The sequence below is a fragment of the Polyodon spathula genome, chromosome 1, assembly GCF_017654505.1.
Source record: "Polyodon spathula isolate WHYD16114869_AA chromosome 1, ASM1765450v1, whole genome shotgun sequence".
In the NCBI taxonomy this organism is placed as follows: domain Eukaryota; kingdom Metazoa; phylum Chordata; class Actinopteri; order Acipenseriformes; family Polyodontidae; genus Polyodon; species Polyodon spathula.
Window position 1 is genome coordinate 104,631,779 of NC_054534.1, and position 19,675 is coordinate 104,651,453.

At 36.8% G+C, this 19,675-nt stretch overlaps 1 protein-coding gene across 2 annotated transcripts in view; it reads left to right on the forward strand.

Annotated features, from left to right (window-relative positions):
• Positions 1 to 19,675, forward strand: part of LOC121317743 (catenin alpha-2) — a 502,323-nt gene that overhangs the window by 321,845 nt on the left and 160,803 nt on the right. The gene's annotated exons all lie outside the window — the stretch shown is intronic.

A 19,675-nucleotide genomic window follows, 5' to 3' on the forward strand; every position in this document is an offset into this window, starting at 1 on the left:
CAAACCCCAGACGTGCTTTCAGATGGTACTTTTTGAGTAACGGCTTCTTTCTTGCCACCCTCCCATACAGGCCTGTGTTATTCAGAGCTCTTGATATGGTTGACTGGTGCACCATTACTCCACTCCCAGCCACTGAACTATGTAGATCCTTCAAATTGATTGTTGGCCTCTCTGTGGCTTCTCTCACAAGTCTCCTTCTTGTTTGAGCGCTGAGTTTTGAGGGACGGCCTTTTCTTGGCAGTGCCTGGGTGGTGTGATGCAGCTTCCACTTCCTGATTATTGATCCAACTGTGCTCACTGGGATATCCAAACACTTGAATATTATTTTGTACCCTTTCCCTAATCTATGCATTTGTATTACTTTATCTCTAACTTCTGTAGAATGCTCTTTGGTCTTCATTTTCCTTCAGATTCACAGCCTTACCAATGATCCTTCAACAGTGGGGTTTTTATCCAAAAAATGTGACAGCAATTTTAATGGTTCACAGGTGGAGGTCAATGGTAAGGTAACTGTGTCCTTGTTAGGACAATTTCTTTCTGGGAGCTTCCACAGTACAGGGGTTGAATACTTATGCAAGCAAGATATTTGTATATACAGTGTTTAAAAATAAAATATCAAACAGAAGGCAATTTCAATGTATCATTTGTAATTCGGTAATATGAGAGAATTGGTCAGGGGTCTGAATACTTTTGCAAGCCACTGTATATATAAAGTCCTGTTTTATTTTGCATTATTTTTAAGATTTATTTATTTATTTTTGGCGCTTAGCATTCAGTTTATTCAGAATCAGGGTATCAGCTTTCATAACACACAACAATGAATAAATAAATAAATAAATAAATAGTTCATATCAACTTGACCCGTAGTATTTCCCTAAAGTGCATGCTTGTTGTATTACTGCTGTGATGGGCCAGAGTAATTTAACTGCTTGGAATGTATTGGTAGTAGAGACGCATAAAAGTTTATCGACATCTGCATGCTACTTTGAAGGGGCAGGTTAGTGTTTCCTAAGGAAATCAGCCTCATCCAATTTAATGACCTTTGCAGTATTCAACTATTTTCAACTATCAACTATTTTGCATCTAACTTGTGATGTTCCCTTGCAGATAAAAAGGGATGATTTAGCTCCAGTAATTTAGTTGACAAGATAAAATTTAATTGAACAAGCATACATCTAAACATTGTGGTCAATCTTGTGCAAAGATTGTTGCAATGGAGGTCCGTTAGAATGATTTCAGAGGCATGTTTTTAAATGGAAAATTAATAACTGATGTTCTTTTTTTTCTGTTCTGAAATAAACTGACAACAAAAATGGTAATATTAAGCAAAATTAAGTGACTCTGAAATCGTGGATTATGAGGTGTTTTTTTTTTTGTTTATTTTTTGCATGACTCCCTGGAAATTGTTTTTTGTTTTTTGTTTTTCTGGAGCACAGACTGTAATAGAATTATTTATTCGTTGTCGAAGCAACAGCTTTCTCGATTATATATATATATATATATAATATAATATATAGTATATATATATATTATATATATATAAGTATATAGTTCATATTAGATCTGCTTGTCTGACACACGTTACAAAAAAAATAAAAAAATAAATATCCAATATGTTTTCAACCACAGGAAATGTTTTTATTTTTAAGCTAATGCATGTGGTGGTGAATTTGAAAGAAACAAATCCCTAACAACCCATTGACAGTCTTCAAAAGTGTAAGCCACATTTTGACTTTCCATATATGTTGAGCTTATGGAGTTACAATTGCAAGCTCACTGATGTGTGATAGTATCACACTGTACATATAAATAACAAAACAGATCAGCGCTTGCATTTGACAAGACAGCGAGTGTGCTGTTGGCACTCTGATTACACTGTGTAACAATTATTAACTTTTTTTTTCCGTTCCTGGGTAGTAAGTGTTATTTCCTAATTGCTTATGCCTCAAAAGTATAGAAAATGGCTATTATTCCCCACAAACTTTGCTTTTGTGACCAGGACAGTGATATTTCAAAATATCACTATTTCCAATGGGAAAACAGGCAAATGTGTGTCTTTTCAGTATTTACAGTATAATCGTAAATCTTGTATAATCGTAAATCTCGAAAAACTACTCACTTCTAAATCTTTTGTGTTCATTTTTGTATTACTTTAGTATAAATACATGTTAATTTGGATTCATATGTTGTTTTTTTCTGACTTTATGTGAACGAAAAGACACACATTTGCCTGTTTTCCCATTGGAAATAGTGATATTTTGAAATATCACTGTCCTGGTTACAAAAGCAAAGTTTGTGGGGAATAATAGCCATTTTCTACACTTTTGAGGCATAAGCAATTAGGAAATAACATTTACTACCCAGGAACAAAAATTGTGTTACACAGTGTTATGAGATGTCCACATAATAGCTATGCTAAACAAACTGAACGACTTAATGATTTTATAGTGGACAGTGAACTGCCAGTCCACTAGCTCAGCTCAGCGGTGTTATGAGTTATGGTGATGGATTGAAAGCTGCTTGCAGATCTATGTGTCTGGTGCTGTTTGTGGCTTGGGTCTTCTTTTTACGTTCTTGTATGGACAGACGGTTGATCTCCTAGCTGGAAGATGAGCTGCAAAGTACTTTGATCTTCTGCTGTTTATCATGTGCCAACTGCTGGTCTGGAACAAACATTGACAGACACCAGCTGTAAATGCGAGCCTGCAGCCACACCAGATCACAGCTCCCCAGCAGGGGTCACTGTACATCACTACAGGGATCAATGTCAGTGACATCATGTATTGTGTATGCTATAAGCGTTTTGTCTTGACAGGCCTGGATATTGAAATGTATTGGGTAATTTAAAATGTACAGATTTTTTTTTTTTTAAACAGCATTAAGCTCATTTAGGTTTCTACATGAATACTGATGTTCTTACAATTTTCCTTTCTATGAATGGTTCTGTGATTTGTACTTTCACTCTCTTTTTTTTCTCCCTATAAATATAGCCTCTTCTGTTTGCATGCTTCATATCAATGTATGGCAACATTACTCCATTGCAAAAATATGAATCAAGTCGCTAGTTTAATGACATATAGAACTGAAGAATATAAACCATCTCTAGTAATGAGACACTCCAATATAAGCCTTGCAATCACTATGTGGTATAAAACATGAGGTCTAGCCATGTTACTTTTTTATGTAATTATTTATAATAGGTCTGCTCATGAAGTGTCAAATGGAACAATTTTCAGTGTCCAAAGCACCTGGGATTAGCTTGAAAACAATGTTATTCTGGAGGTCTTTTTCATCTCTCGCCCCAAAGGTCACTGAGATATGGCACATTAGCAAATGAGTCAAACCCCCTCCTCGTTTTGGAGGTAGTGTAAAGTTGGTTTATACCTATTTGTTTTATTTAAAGTCTTATTAAATTAAAATAAATAATTATACCCTCACTGTCATTTTAGCAAGCAGTGAAACAAAAAACAGCAAGGTTGGAAATGGAGTTTATCAGTTAGAGTAACAGTATTACAGCAGTATTTGAAAGAACACAGAATGTGCTTTTTTGTATAGGTTTGCTCATTGTAGTGTATTTTGACCTTAATGCAAGAGATGGCAGGTCAAAGGCCACTGAAATAACACAACTTTAACATAAAATTATTCCCATGGAGTTCATGGTAAAACAAACAAAGGCGGGTTCATTTTAAAGATTTCACAAGGCACTACTATAGATTCCTACCAATTTTGTTTTGCTTCATATTTATTTATTAGATAGTTTGTAAGTATTTTGCATACAATTATATTTGCATTGAAGAAACCGATTGTGCTATTTCATCTAAAAAAAAAAGCTAGTTCCTGTAGCCCGTGCATATTTAAAAGTACCTCTTAAACTTTTGGAGGGCACAGTCTGTTTTACAAACTATTACATGTGTCAAAGAAAAATAATGTGACCAAAACAACAATTTATTTTTCGTAGCATATATTAGCCATCTCCATTGTACCACTTGATATGCAATGACACTATAATTTGCACACAAATAGTTTGTTTCCTGGTTTGAATGCTCAATTAATCTGTTTTGATGCTTTATGCTATATTACTATTTTTGAAACTCGGTTAAAGATGCATTGACACTTGGCCATTAAATAGTCACCTAAAATATAGACTGTTGGAAGATTGGAACTGGCAAAGACTCTGATGGCTCAGATGGCTGTCAAACATAATAATGTTTGTGTTTTTGGATCAGGACACAATATATAACTCTGGAGCTCTTGAAAGACACACTTTGGCGTCAGAGCAACACACCAGGTTCAGCAGTTCAGTCAGATCTTTTGAGGCATGTTGTATACGGTACCAAACATCACAACGGAAATGTATCATGGAAGAGCTCCAGCATTGGACTATTAAACTGTGAAATATTGGAGTCAGCGTTTTTCTTCCTAGTGAGAGACAGTAGGACACATATTTTGGAAAGTGATGACTGTGCTTTTTATGACTTGACTTTTTGTTTTTCAACATGACATAACATTTCAAAGGGTATATTCTGATGAACAGAAGTAAATCAGTAAAATGAAGTGTACCACAGTAGCATAGGCATGACACCATGTGTCTAGGTAATTTATGACCCCTAATTGATTTATGACCTGTAATTGATTTATGACCTCTACGCCCCTCCTATATCTGGTGACGTTCCTTTATCCCGCCCATATCCGGTGACGGGCTTTTATTCCTCCCATATCCGGTGACGTGTTTTATCCCTCCCATATCGTTTGAAACCTCCTAGGACATGTCGGGGCTTGTTCCGTAAGGGGGTTGTCTTTCAAAACTTGATAAAAGGAGTAGCACGGTCTCTAGCAAAATAAAAAAACGTTACAAACCATGTCTTCTGAAAGCTTTAGATATTTTTCAGACAACACCGTACTTGAGGTTGATGATGTATTGATGGAGCAACCCTTTAATGAGGAGATGGAAGTGCTGAAGGGTCGGTCGTCATGAAAGATCTTATAAAAGCTTTTGAAGTCTTGACTCATTATCGGAGCCTGAGGGTTCCCCCGACGGGTCTTTCGATCGAATCTTAAAGATTACAAAGGGCCTCCTAGCCTTTCTACTAGAAGTGATCATAGACCGGGATTTGAGGAAAAATTGTGAAGGCTGTGCGGTGGATCATCCTAGCCAACGAAGACATAGCTGTCTTTTTGAAGCAGACACTGGATATTTCAACAGCAGTTTTGAAGTAATACTAGAAAAAATTCACATTCCGTGGTTAAAGAGTCTGGTGTCTAAAGCTCTTGCGTGCTTCAGTATTCACCCCTCTTTGAGCAAGATCAAGAAACTGAATAAAACTTGTAAAGAGTTCTGTGTTGATTGATAAACTGTGTATAAAAAAACATTTTGAACAGATTACACATTGCATTTGTTATACTTTTTCTGAGGGAATGGCTCGTAATCGCATGAAAAAAATATATTATGAACCTTCAAGTCCTGGGAGTTTTGGGGGACCTCAAGCCCTTCAAAGGGCCCTGGCTAATGGCGGTTTTAAGGTGGAAGGGCCCCTGTTAACATCATGGTTATCCGAACAAGATACATATACCTTGCCCAAACCCCCCAGAATCAACTTTAAAAGAAATAGAGTTTATGCTTCTGATATTGATTACCAGTGGCAAGCTTTTAGTGGATATGACTAGTTTGTCAAAAGAAAATGGTGGCTACAAATTTATGTTAACATGTGTTGATATTTTGTCCAAATTCTCCTGGGTCTTGCCATTGAAAAATAAAAAGTCTAAGGCTGTAACAGGTGCTTTCAAGAAGATATTGGGTCAAGGACGGGTGCCTAAAAAACTGAAAACTGATAAAGGGAAAGAATTTTTAAACAGAGAATTTCAAAACTTGCTAAAAAAAATACAAAATGCATCATTTTACAACGGGTAGTGAATTAAAGTGAATTGTGGATTTGAATAATACTCTTTTAAGGCTTTCATGTAAAATTACTAAGGACGATGGCTCGGATATAGACAATGCTAGTCAGGTGGGAGTTATTAATTATCCCGTAGCGATGATGTTTTCACAACTCAATGTAACTTTAGGAGATCGCCTGATTAATCAAAGCAGTAATACATACCCCTACAGAAGTCTTATTGAGGTCCTACTAAACTATGGGAAAGATACATTGGAGTCTCAATTTACGGCCGGATTGTTTTTCAAAGATGCTCTGGGAAACATGGATGTAACAGACCCTGCAGGGGCCAATACAGGTTTAGAAAGCAGACATGCTTTTATTAGAAGAAGCCATATACTTGAGCTTTTAGGACCCCTACACACAGATATTTTTTGTCAAGAAAAACTCAAGTTACATGGTATTGATATTAAAATTAAATTGGTTAGGGCCAGTGATAGATTTTGTTTAATGGCTGTCGGAGTAGACCATTACAAACTTAAAATTTTAAAAGCGTCTCTCTACGTCAAAAAAGTTAAAGTTTTCCCAGAGGTGAAAATAGGCCATGAGCAAGCGCTGATGAATTCAAATGCCAAGTATCCCATTGAAAGAGTTGCTGTAAAGGTTTATAGTATACCTCGGGGTAGTCGAGTCTGTAATCAAAAAAATATGTTCCTAGGTCAATTACCCAAGTTTGTGGTTATAGGATTAACAGATAATGATTCCTTTAGTGGGTCATATACTAAAAATCCCTTTAACTTTAAACATTTTAATGCCTGCTTTATAGCTTTGTATGTTGATGGGGAACAAATACCGTCAAAACCTTTTCAACCTACATATACTGTAGAAAACAACCCTGTTCGTGACTATTACAGTTTGATTCAAGCCGCTGGTAGACATCTCAAAGACAAACCTCTAATTATTGATCGCATTGATTATCCTAGGGGTTATACACTCTATGCTTTTGATCTAACTCCGGACCAGGAATCGGGTGATCATTTTTCGTTAGTAAAATCAGGAAATATGCGCCTTGAGATGCGTTTTGCAGCGCCACTCCCCGACACAGTGAATTTGATAGTATATGCAGTGTTTGAGAACGTTATAGAGGTGTCACAACAGCGTGCAGTGCTCTTTGATTACTGAGAAGTATGCTGAAAACACCTTTTGGAGGATTTAAAATGAATACCTTACAACTGACATCCCTAATGACTAACAGTCCTTTTACTGGGAAGTTTTTTATGGGGTTTTAGCCAGTGACCAACTCCCTAAGGCCAAAATAAAAAATAAAAAAAAACCCTGCAATGTTTATTGTTAACACAGACCCTCAAAATCAACCTGGCAAACATTGGATGGCTATCTATTTAAAAGAAGATGGAACTGGAGAGTTTTATGACTCTTATGGTTACCCGCTGGACTTTGCTTATTTTCCTAAAACTATTTCACAGTTTTTATTCAAGAACTCTAAGCATACTGTGTATAATAATCAGCAGCTACAAGGAAACCTGACATCAACATGTGGACATCACTGGATATTTTTCTTACTTCACCGTTCAAGAGGCCTTTCTTACCAAGAGGTCCTGAACCTTTACAGTAAAGATCTTGATAAAAATGATTCGATGGTCTACAAATCTGTTCAAAGAATGTATACCTCTAAAAAGGCTATTGTAAACAGCTTTTTGTGTTCAATGTGTAAATTCATGCCAGGAGTTTAAAAAATGTTATAAATGTTAGGAAAAATGTATTGAAAACAAAGATCCTTTAAAATGCAAAAACATGTTTTTATTGTATAACTGCACAGAATTGTATAATAACAGAACATGAAAAACATACATACATTAAATACTAACAATTGTCTTACCTAAAAATAGAAACTTTTTTACAATTTAATACATGGACCTTCTTTTAAGAAGGGGTTCATCAGGGTTTATATTTTTACATTCTTGCAAGAGTTTACGGTTTTGGGAATTGGGTACATCAGAATTAGGCACATTTATACAAGACAGCCCCTTTAGAAAGCTCCCCATCCCAAGGGGCTTCGGTGTGCTGATACATTACTAAAACCTGTAATGCTTTTGATTAAATCAACCACGTGCGATCCTCGCACAGTATTACCCTTTAAAATAAATTCCCCTTTATCATTCCATGTTGTAATACTAGAGTTCTGGCCCATCGCCTGTAAAAGAAATTCAGCATTCCTCTTAGACCTATGGGGGACACTCCTCATTACATAATCCTTAACCTGTGATCCTTCTTCTGGAACAGGGTATACAACTGGTTCATTAGGAGGAACCATCAAAGTTAAAGTATTAGCCTCTTTTTCATCTTGTTTAAGCATGGTAAGATATCTCTGTAAAATGACAGCGTATAATTTACTTTTTTCATAATAGCTGATGTCTGTTCTGAGTAGAATGTTTTTCATTTCCGAGTCAAGACGACTTTCCACAGCCTTTCTAATGGGCTCTGATGCTAAGGGGGTTTGCTGTCTAAGTCTGTCAAGCTGTTGTTGAGGTACAAGGAACATTTTCTGAGTATGATCCATTTTTAGCTCTGAGAAGCGAAGAGATTTGATAAAAAGGGGAGCGCTATACCTAGCAATCAACCTATAAAACCTCCTTTCTGGTTAACAGCCTTTCTCTGCTTTTTAAGAGTATGTTTCTTATTACATAGATTTTTTATAACAAGTTGTTGTTTTTTTAGCTGTTTTAACTGTTTTGAAGTCAAGGGGATGTTTCCCCTTAAAGTGTTTAACGCTATTTCTGCAATAGCTTTAATAAGATCGTCTGAGGCCTCTTTTAAAACAACTCTTCTCTGCTGAGAAGACCCATTAACTAGTCTCTTAAGTATTGGAAGATTCCGTTTTATTCTGACAGACATGTCTTTTAACGATGCAAACGATCCCTGAAATAATAAATCTCAAAGAGAAACAACATTAGTTATAAACGTTTAGTCTTGGGGTTTTTCATTATATAAGCAACTGGCCAATCAGGTTGAAACAAACCAGACCAAAGGCAATAATCTTCAGGGGTTTGTGCTTTTAGGTCTACCAAGAGATATTCGTAAGGGACTTTTGTTGCATCTTCAAAAGCTTCTAAAAAAAACTTTGTATTTCTAGGATACATCTGTCGGGCTAATGTGTTAATTTGAAGTTTGTCTCTGGGATTTTTAAAAAGAATAATGTAATTAGCATTTAAGTTGATAGTATGACTCATTTTTCCTTGAAAAAACAGATTTTGAACCAGATACATTATACACAGATTTCTATGAGGAGTATATTTTGTAAAGGCTTTTTGTATTTCATCATTATCGCTAGCTGACTCATTTAAATCATCTATAATGATTAAATTTAATTTGTTAGGTGGGAATAATGCATCATCACACAAAGAGGAAGGTATACCGTCAACACATTTTTAATTTGTAAATCTACTCAGCATCTCATCGTATAATGGTTGCCAGCAACTATAACAGTATACAATGTTCTCAGGTACTTGGGACAGTATCTGAGAAGCATTTTCTAAAAGTTTTTTCACAAAATAGCTTTTCCCAGAGCTAGAAGGTCCAGATATTATAGCGGCAAAGGGAGTTGTTAGTCGCACATCAAAACCTGTATCAGTATCTATAAGGTGAAGTAGTGTAATCAGGCAGCAATACCCTCTTATTGTACACGATCTGAAACATTTTCTTTAATGGCTTGTTTTCAAGGTGAAATTCTTTTTTATTTCTGTAAATTTGGGTTCCTCTAATCAAGATTTGTTCTGGGGGTGTGTTTCTATCCACCTGCACAAAGTTTTGAACTAATCTTTTCAAAGATTCAAGGTTTATTATTTTGGAATTTTCATAATTAAGAGTAATACCTTTTATTTTCAGACATGTTTTACCGGTATTCGTCTTGTATCCATAAGTTTTTGGACCCCCCTGACACAAATTCTGTAATGTATTCGCCAGGTTTAAGTTCTCTAGTTAATTCCCCAAGATAGTCTCCTAGCGGCGGAACCCAATCCCCAAGCTTACTCACAAAGATAACAGAGTCGGTGTCATGGTATAGACAACGTTTCTGTAGACGGCCCATTAGATTATACAGCTCTAACCGGGTGTAGGTGGTTGTAAAGGCGGCTATGAAGATATTTACATTACCTGAGGGCGTGTGCTTGTCAGATGCATAGCGCCATTGAATCTGGGCCACCGTGTCACTAACAAAGAAAAAATGGAAAACATATCTCTTAGAAAAAAGATATTGCAAAAACTGTTCAGGATCTTTGACCAATGTAGTACTTAGAGGGTTTGTTTTCTGTCCAAATTTTCCCCAGAGAAAATTTAAAAACAGCTTGGAAATTTGTCTTTTTGCAGGATTAACAGTGATATTTTGTGGTTCCAACTGAATCCCCTCTTTCAGAAAATAATCACTGATGTACTTTTCTTTACTCGCATAATCAGTACACTGAGAGGGATACCCTGAACTCTCCTGTTTCCCCTTCAAATGACTGTTGAGGTAATCTGTAAAGAGGGTCTCAGAGGTCTGAGGGAAATGCCATATTTCATGTATTTTAAGCACTTTGTACCCTTTCTCAAGTGCTTTATTTACTTCTACAGAGCACCAAACACCGGTCAAGGCTCTTCCTTCAACACTATGGACACACTGAGTGGTCTGATTAAGCGTTTCAGTACAGGTACGACAGAGCGTAAACATCAATTTGCCACAGATTCTAGCAGGTAACACTGGAAAACACAAACCCCTCGGTGGAGAAACAGTTTAAGCAGCCCAAAATATTGACTCAGGTCCTGAAAAGCATGATAAATGATGACTGGGTGCTCAATGGGGTCGACTTTAGTCTTGTTAACAAAGGGGTACAGACTTGTAAAATCAAAGTATTCTAGCTTTTCATTTTCTTTAGCCTCAAAATGTAAAGTAATGGCATTCGTACGACCCCCAAACAATGCATCGCGTGGGTTAATCCGTTCTGGAAAATCAGATCTGCTGAGAAAAGCTTGAACGTCAGGCTGTTTTTTCAGAGCATTCCATTCACCTCTTTCAAAACCCTAATCTTTTCATTAAACCTATGGTACATGGAACCACATATTTCTTTGGTTAGAGGATTTACATCATTAGAGTCATAACAAATGTCACAACCATGGAAAAAACAACCTGCAAATTCATAAGCCGTCTGATCACCATTAACAAGAGCACAGCCATCCAAAAAGTAGGGCCCTATTTTTTGTTCTCCGCCGTTCAGAGCGTGGCGAATGGGTACTTTGTCAGTTTCAGATACATACATCATCCACTGTATTGAGGCATTTGAAAAGCTCTTTTGCTGGGCTGCATAGTGGTCTGAAGGCATAATGGCAATGGTGTTTTTTGGCATAAATTTACTCCTGTTCATAGCCGTACACAGGGAAGCAATTGTGTTACATACCATTTGTAAAAGTCGTCACAATCTTTAGATCTGATTCATCTGATGAACCCCATAGTAATGAGGTTCGGGGTAAGGACCTACATAATACTGATTGGCTTCAGTATTGAAAAAATGCGGAAAATACCCCTTAGCGGCTTCAAAGCCCATTGCTGCAGGCATCGAACTCAGTCTCACAGGTAAAAAGTTTAGAGAATCAATGTATCGCATATTGAAAGCAATATCTGGAAAACACATCAATTTAGTGCCCTGAGCAATGATCTGGGGTGTGATACCATTAGAGACTAAATAACTCATGAGCAGAGAGCCATCATATCCCTTACTATTATGGGCTAAAAAAGGTGTACCCCTTGTAGAGAGGCCTTCTGTACCTTTCAAAAAACTTTGCCACACATTCCTCCCCTTCCCAAAACCAGGTTTTACCATCCATATACATGCAGTATAGGTAATTAGGAACATGTATCCCTCTTTCTTGCCGACATTCGAAGTCATAAAACACATATGATTCAGTTGCTTCAGCTGGTTTGAGTGTATTAATGAAGCATTTGTGATTTTCGTCAGGGTTTAGGACTGCTCTGCATCTCTTACAATAAGTATCAAGACACTTATGTTTTTTGGGCTTTGTGGGGTTAATGGTGTAGAGTCTATAGCAGGCAGTGCATAGTTTTAAAGTGTCACAGGATGATTCATTGTTACCCGTCATGCTATTTAGCCTGAGAACCTTGTGTTCATCATAACATTCTTTTGAACGACAATTTCTATGACAATCAGCACATTTGACTTTACTCCCTTCTACAGAAACACACAAGGGTGAAAAACAGACATTGCAATGCCCCTTGCAGCTATGTCCTGAACGGTTGCTATATGCGGTGTAACAATAGTCACACAGATAACGCGTACTCAAAAACGCTTTCAAATTTAAGATGCCGTAATAGTGCTGATCACTAAGAAACAGAAACACTGTTTTGGTTTTTGTTTGAGGGCTTGTCTGGTATTTCACGAAAGTGTCTTTCTGAGGACATCTATACCATACCATGATTTTAACATGCAGATATTCTTCAAATTTTGATATGTCTGCAAATGACACCATCTGATCTTTACTTAAACCAATGGCTTCTTGAACTTTTAAAGCCTCAGCCATACAGGTCTCACGTCTACTTTTAAGGGCTGGGTGTAGCAGATATAACACGCAGTAAGAAAAGCATAGTTGATTGTCTCAGTTGTAACTGATAATAAGATGTCTGGCTTTTTTCTTAATAACTTCATTTTTCATAAAAGTCTCTAAACCACGCCGTTTACCACCCACTTCAGGGCATCTAACAACCTGAACAACAAGCATCAATGATTCGTCAGCCAAAATCTGGAATATCCAGAGAATCTGCTCTTAATTCCAGCTGCACAATATCATTTGGTCTCAAGGTATCAACAATTCTATTCAGCATGTTTTCTAGAGCTTCATGCATTACAACGAATATCTCAGCATATGAGTCGAGGTTATACAGATGAGCAAAATTAAAGCAGTGTCTAAGTTCAATATTGTTAAAAACTGGGCGCTGAATTATCTGTACATCCTCCAAACCCCTAATATTTTCAATATTTTGATCATCTACTGCTTCTACATCCCCATCAACAGATTGCTGTGTAGACTCTTGAGACCCTGAGGGACTGGGTCTTTCTGGGTCATTAAACCCTTCACCGGGGATTACAGGCGATCTAGGGTGTTGTAACCCTGAGGGTCCTGGTTGATCAGAATCATTATTGCTAGGGACATTGTTTAAAGGTTCAACAACATCATCACTATCACTAGGGGGAGGAGACAGCCGACCCATTAAAGTGCCCCCATTTTGTGAAACATCAATAGATTCAGTAGACAGCGCATGCAGTGCGTTATCCAGAGCATCACGATTAATCATCTGATGCTTTACATCAAAATTAGTAACCCTTTCAGGGGCCTCAGTAGGATTCTGGCACAGCCTATCATTAACAGGGTTTGTCAATGCTTTACACGTATCTGACACCATGCCCTCTAGGACCTCAACATTACAAACAACATGATTTAAATCATTTAACAGGTTATTTAGAGCATCCACATTTTCACCATCGCTTAGAGGCGGAGGTGTGGTTGTGAAGGGTTGAGGCATTGGTCCAGGAGCTGATACATTAGAGTCTTTAAGTGAGATCTCTGGGGATTTACCAGAAACAATCAGGCTAGTATTAGAAGGAATCTTTTTAAGATTACTTATTCCATGTACATCAATTTCGCTATGCCTTTTCTTACAGGTCTGCTTTTTTGACTTATCCAAAAAAAAAAAAAAAAAGTTCAAATACCAGCAGCCCTCAAAACCGTAAGGGTTTGTTCTATGTTAGCACCAACCTGCTGTAACAATACTTTAAGAAGGGTTAAGCGATAGACAGACTGGTTAGGAATCGTTTGAGTGGATACTGTAGACGTCTGGGGGGGAACTAATTTCCTCGGAATACTTTAAATATCTCTTGACATCATCCTTCCTGTGAATGACCCTCTTGTTGTTCACAACCCTCTCAGCAGAAGTGGGGGATGTCGCTTCCAATGAGGCCGTTTCTTCCTTGGGGCTGTACAAATGAATAAATCAATTAAAAAAATTTAAAAACATCCATAAATGTATATATAGTGAACGATCCTAGCACTCACGGAGTTCGTTGCCCCTTTAAGACCAGACCCAGGACACGGAAATGGATTTTGAAGCGCTTACGCACTATTTTTAATAAACACAAATGAATACAAACAAAACAGAAACAAACACCTAGCTCTCTCTTGGAGCTCTAACTAACATTAACGGGAACCTAACTAAACATTCAGGACGGCTAAGCCGTTTACCTGACACCAACACCAAACACAAACTCACACGGGCTTCACTCCGTACTTCACCTTTGATACGACTGGACACACACACACTCAGTCGGGCTCTTCACTCAGCAGCCCCGAACAAACTGCCTGTCTCTCTTAAATACCCTGCACCTGGCTCTAATTTACAACTACCACCAGGTGCAGGGGATTACTAAACAATTAGACCCAAATGTGCATTCTCACATCGTTTTAGCAGGGAAGGATTTTAACCCCCTCCCTGCTACCTTACAATATATATATATATATATATAAATACCAAAAGCGTTGGTTTCTGGTATGGGGAGGCTGCCTTCAGGAGTGTAGAATGCAGTAGGATTACACAGCCTATTTACGTTGATGTCTGGATCATCTATAAAAGAACCGTGTATAAAAGTTATAACTTTTACATTTATAAGTTTTTAAAAATAATCACAAAAATAAAGGATTGATGGACTTGCGCCTTAGCTGTTTGTATATTAGGAATAGAGGGCTTATTGTTTAATTGAGAAATGGTAGTACAAAGGGAAACATATCATAATCAAGAGCCTTTATGCAGTCATCCTCTTCTTCAGGGGTCATCAGGTATTCAGTATATTGGGCAGTGGCATTCAAGCCTTTTAAAAAAGAGAAGATATGACAATTACTTAATCAAACACAATCGGCCATCTAATGAGAACTCTTGTATACGAGTGTCTGTGTGGATCAGAGCCTAGCCTATATTGTTTAAAATCTCCTCGGTAGCAGTTGTGGCTTGGGATGGGGTGTATTGGGCTTCCAAGATCTCATCAATTAAACAATCAGTTGGGTCATCATTAGATTCCCATAAATTCGGATCATAATCTAGAATTTAAATAAATAAATAAAAATACATTTAGTACTTTTTACCATTTTTTGATGTTTATTATTCTATTAACAACCCAAAAGAACAAAATGTCTAAACGTTAACACTAGCTAACATAAATAAGTACAAAAAAAAAAAAAAAGAACTGATACATACATGTGTTTAAATAAGGACTGACTTGTAGAGGGCGCACTGAATGGGACAATTAAATCATCCTTTGGGTCACTTGATCGGGTGTCTAAAGTGTTTGCAGACTCTTAAATAAAACAGCAAAAAAAAAGAGAGCATAAACAAAACAGCATGTAAATAGATACAAATAATAAATACAAAACAACTCCCAATGTCATATCTAAACATCCTAAACAAACAGACCCTTTTTTATAAACAAAACAGTTAACAAAAACTCCAATATTTCAGCCAAAAATAAATATCATGCATCGGGTAATTTATATTAATTATAAAACAAAACCGCTCTATAAGTTAGTTAAGCATTTCTTAAAATAAATCACATTTCAAAGTCCGTAAGTCAAAAGCATCCATACCGATATTACAAGAAAAAAAACTCTCCCCTTGAAGCGCAGCTCATTGTTGAAACGAAAAGACGGTACTGTTTAGACAGATTTAACGCGCTGCTTATAAAGGATGTGTTCAGGGTTGGGCCTAAAGACCCACCTACAGACTGCTTGGGACAATAAAAATAAAAAATAAAACATTTTATCAGAGTTACAGACGCAAATTTAACCATGTGTGGGTGAATAACACTTCTTTGAATATGTTTTCAGCATCAGTATGTCAATCCACGCATGATTGCCGTCTACTCGAGCCGCCAGACCCCTGCTTGGCGCGTATTCAAACAATACACATTAAGCCTTCGTTTTAAGCGAGTGTGTTTTTGTTTTAAAATATATTAAGTAGTGAGCCATACATTATAATAGTTTTCTGTATTATTATATTAATAATAAACGCTGTTTAATGATACCAAACACCCCATAGTTTTAAGAATTAATTTGTAAACTAAAGCAGTATCCTTGTAGATTATTCAAAGGGACAATTTCCCATCTTTTTAACGCAGAGACAGATCTGTTATAAATAGCCAGCTTATTTTTTCTAAGGGGCAACAAATAAAAAATACACATTTTACGCATAAAAACTTTAGTTTAATATTTCAACTTTTTCAAACTAGTCACAACATGTGCGCGAGTAGCACCTACAAGACCCACCCCGGCTTCCTGCTGGGGGCAATTTAAAAACCCTTTGATATAGAAAGGGGTGAGACAAGTTTAGATACGTCAGCGCTATCAAAAGACCAGAAAATACAACCCTTTTCATTTTGGAAAACTCATTGAACTGCAAAGACGTTTCTCAAGATTCTTCAGAGCCTCTAAATAAACACGTTGATTGAAAACGGTAAGACTGCTTTAAAACAAATATATTTACAAACCGCTCTAGATTCTTTAAGGTTCAATTGTATGCTACTTTATTTAACACTTTTAAGGTAATTTATTATTTTATTATTATTTAAGAGGTTTGTAACAAATATTTCAACCTTTTATTTTCATAGTGGTTAACTTTCCAAGACAGACCCTGAAAATACTTTGTGAGTCGAATCACTGGGGTTAACTCTCACAGTCTTCAACAAAATGAATATGTAGCTGAGAATCTGTTGTTTTTGTTTTATACATATCTCAAGAGACGTTTTTGTTTCATTTAGACACAAAATATAAAAGAGGATTTTACTAGGATTTTAGGGGCCTAGATCAGGGAAGCGTTTGGGGGGGCGTGGGGGGGGTGCGTGTTTAACAAATTAGTGATCATTTAATTATAAATCCTGTTATTTTATGTTTTAGGAGCGGCGCATACAAACATCTCTCTCTCTCTCTATCTCGATTTTTTTTTTCACTGTAAATGTTTTTTAAGGGAACCATGACCCTATATAAACACAAGTAACACAAGCACTACAGCATACATCTTAAAAACAAAGTAAACCAAACCATAATAAAATGTATATTAACAAATAGCCCTCACACAAAAGCACTCTATATAAAAATAGCCGTATTAAATTAATCAGAAGGTCCCGCATGGCATAACAAAATGGCCGACATAATGTCAATCATAAAAGCACGTCACCGGATATGGGCATATTTGTGAACTATTGATTCATGAACTATGGAGGGAGCAGGGTAAATGTTAATACTTTATGATCTTGAAACTAATTTCTCTGACAGAAATTCAATCTAAGACAGCCTTTTCTAACTTCTCACAGGCACAGTATTCATTTTTTGTTTCTTCAGCAATAAGAACTCACTTGCAGCAAGTAATGTAATTTTATAACTTTAAAGTAAACACTGCCAAAACTCTGTAGAAAATACAGTTTTTCAGGTTGATCCAATCAGTGCTGCTCAACACATTGCATTGTGTGAATAGCCATCTGTGCCATTACCATTAATTCTTATTATGCAGTTAAACTAAAATAGCTTCACTTGCTTTTGCTATTTAAAGATATTGAAGTAGACGGTTATAACAAAACGATTTACAGATAGTAATTGCATTTTCAGAGCGGAGCCATTTCTGTAAATGAGATCAGAAATGTAATCTATAATGGGGCCTAGCACAACAGTGTAAATATTTACATCCTTACTTGCCGAGAATTTAAATGCTGAAGGAATAACCTCTCCTATTAGAAATTCCACATTGTGCACATAAAATACAGTTGAAACTTCTGCTGGTTTAGATGACATAACCCTTTTTAAAATATGCTGAAGAATGTGCGCAAACATCTCTTTTAACACTGCAAAAGCTAAGACAAACCTTGCTGAAAGTCATTGAAATGAGACAACTCAAAAGAGAAAGAAAATACTGCTACTCTTATTTTGTTTAACTGTCAAGTAAGAACTTACGGTAACTCTATGTCTTGCTTTATAGGTCAACAGATTAAGATATGCATTGGATTCTGTATTGATATTTATTTATGCAAATACTTTTGAGTTTGTGAAAAAAAACTAATGAAACTGCAAACTTACTGGTATCTTTGTATTGCTGTGCATTCACAAACTCAATTTCTGTAAAACATGGGAACCAATTTCCAATTGTTTGCTTAGGGACTGCCACATTAGAATTGGAACAAACTTCATAGCCCTTGGATGAATTATGGTAGTGAACAACAAACCCTGTTTCAAAGCCAGGTCATTTTTTTATAATATCTTCCACTTGAAGTCATATATAGTTAACTAATTATGCAGTAGATCTTTTCTTTGTCATGAAAAATTAAAAAGTTATTTCCAGCTTCCAAAACAAATATTAACCTGGTATGGTTCGGGGGGCGGTCTGGACCCCCCTACACCCAATCATCTTCTTCCAATAATTAAATCTACTCTATTTAATGCTTAGCCACCTACACATAGTTGTCCTGCGTTTTTTTGTTTCATGTATCACTACAGACCCACATCTAAATCGATTATTTGGAATACAGAAGAAAACTCACCCACAGCAATTGTTTTTCTAGAATCAGCAAATCTCTGATAATGGCGTCCCATCTATCCAAATACAGCTGATAAATTGGCCAAAGAAATCCACCCGGTATCCTGTTTTATTCTTCCAACATAGCGACTCTTCGACTCTGCACAACGCTGACCTTCCATATCAGCCACTGCGGTACAATACTTGATCATGCAGCAACTGTATTTAGTATTCTGATCCCTGGAGAAATCTTCCTTAGCATGCATTTCCAGTGTGTCTTTATAAAGACTGACACCTTCACAGAAGCCTGAAAGCTCTGTTTGTAAGGGTATTTTCTTTTCTGCTGCAATCCAGTACTCAAGCAGCAGCAGTGCCGCTCCCCCAGCTAGTTCAAGCCGCCGACATTTTACTCTCAGTCTGCGTTGTAAGATCCAGTAGCGCAGATTATCTTTCTGCCCTTTTATAATATCTAAAGACAGCAAGCTTTAATTCAGCTCTCAACGATGCCCTTCGGTGCACAATCGCCTGGAATCACTCATTATCAGCATTACCAATACTGTTTACTTTCTCACCATTGCAGATGCCAATACAGCCTCGTCTTTCCACACCCATATCGGTAGTAGATCTCTCAGTCATCACCTTGTGCTATTTCCATATAATCTCCCAGCTGCAGCGATCCATTGCTAAACCTGAATTTGTTCCCCTATTCAGAATTTTCAGATCAAGACACATGCACTGCTCTCTTTGCGGGACTATATTAATTTGTAATTCGCATTTTCTCCAAGGTCGGACATTTCATATTTCGATTTACTTTCTCTTTCATCAACTGCAGAAAACTACATTAATATTTCATCAGAAGCTAGAAATGTGGTTGGCTCTCATTCAACATTGGAACGGCCTGTCTATATTCTATGATGATTTCATTTCAGCACCTAGAAATTGAAAACCTATTACTGCATCTAAAATCCACAGCTCTTCTTCAAATATACCCAACAGTCGGAGCAGCACATATAGAGGGTCATCTTTGATCAAAAAGATGAATACTTTTCATATGCGAAAACAAATCTACAGTTCATGTTATCCTTCCAGTTCACCTGTTATTATGCAATTACTACGATGATTTACAGATTTTAGTGTGGTCCCTACACTCTGCCAACTCCAGCAGTGACATCCAGTTCAGCCAGCTAATTTTCAA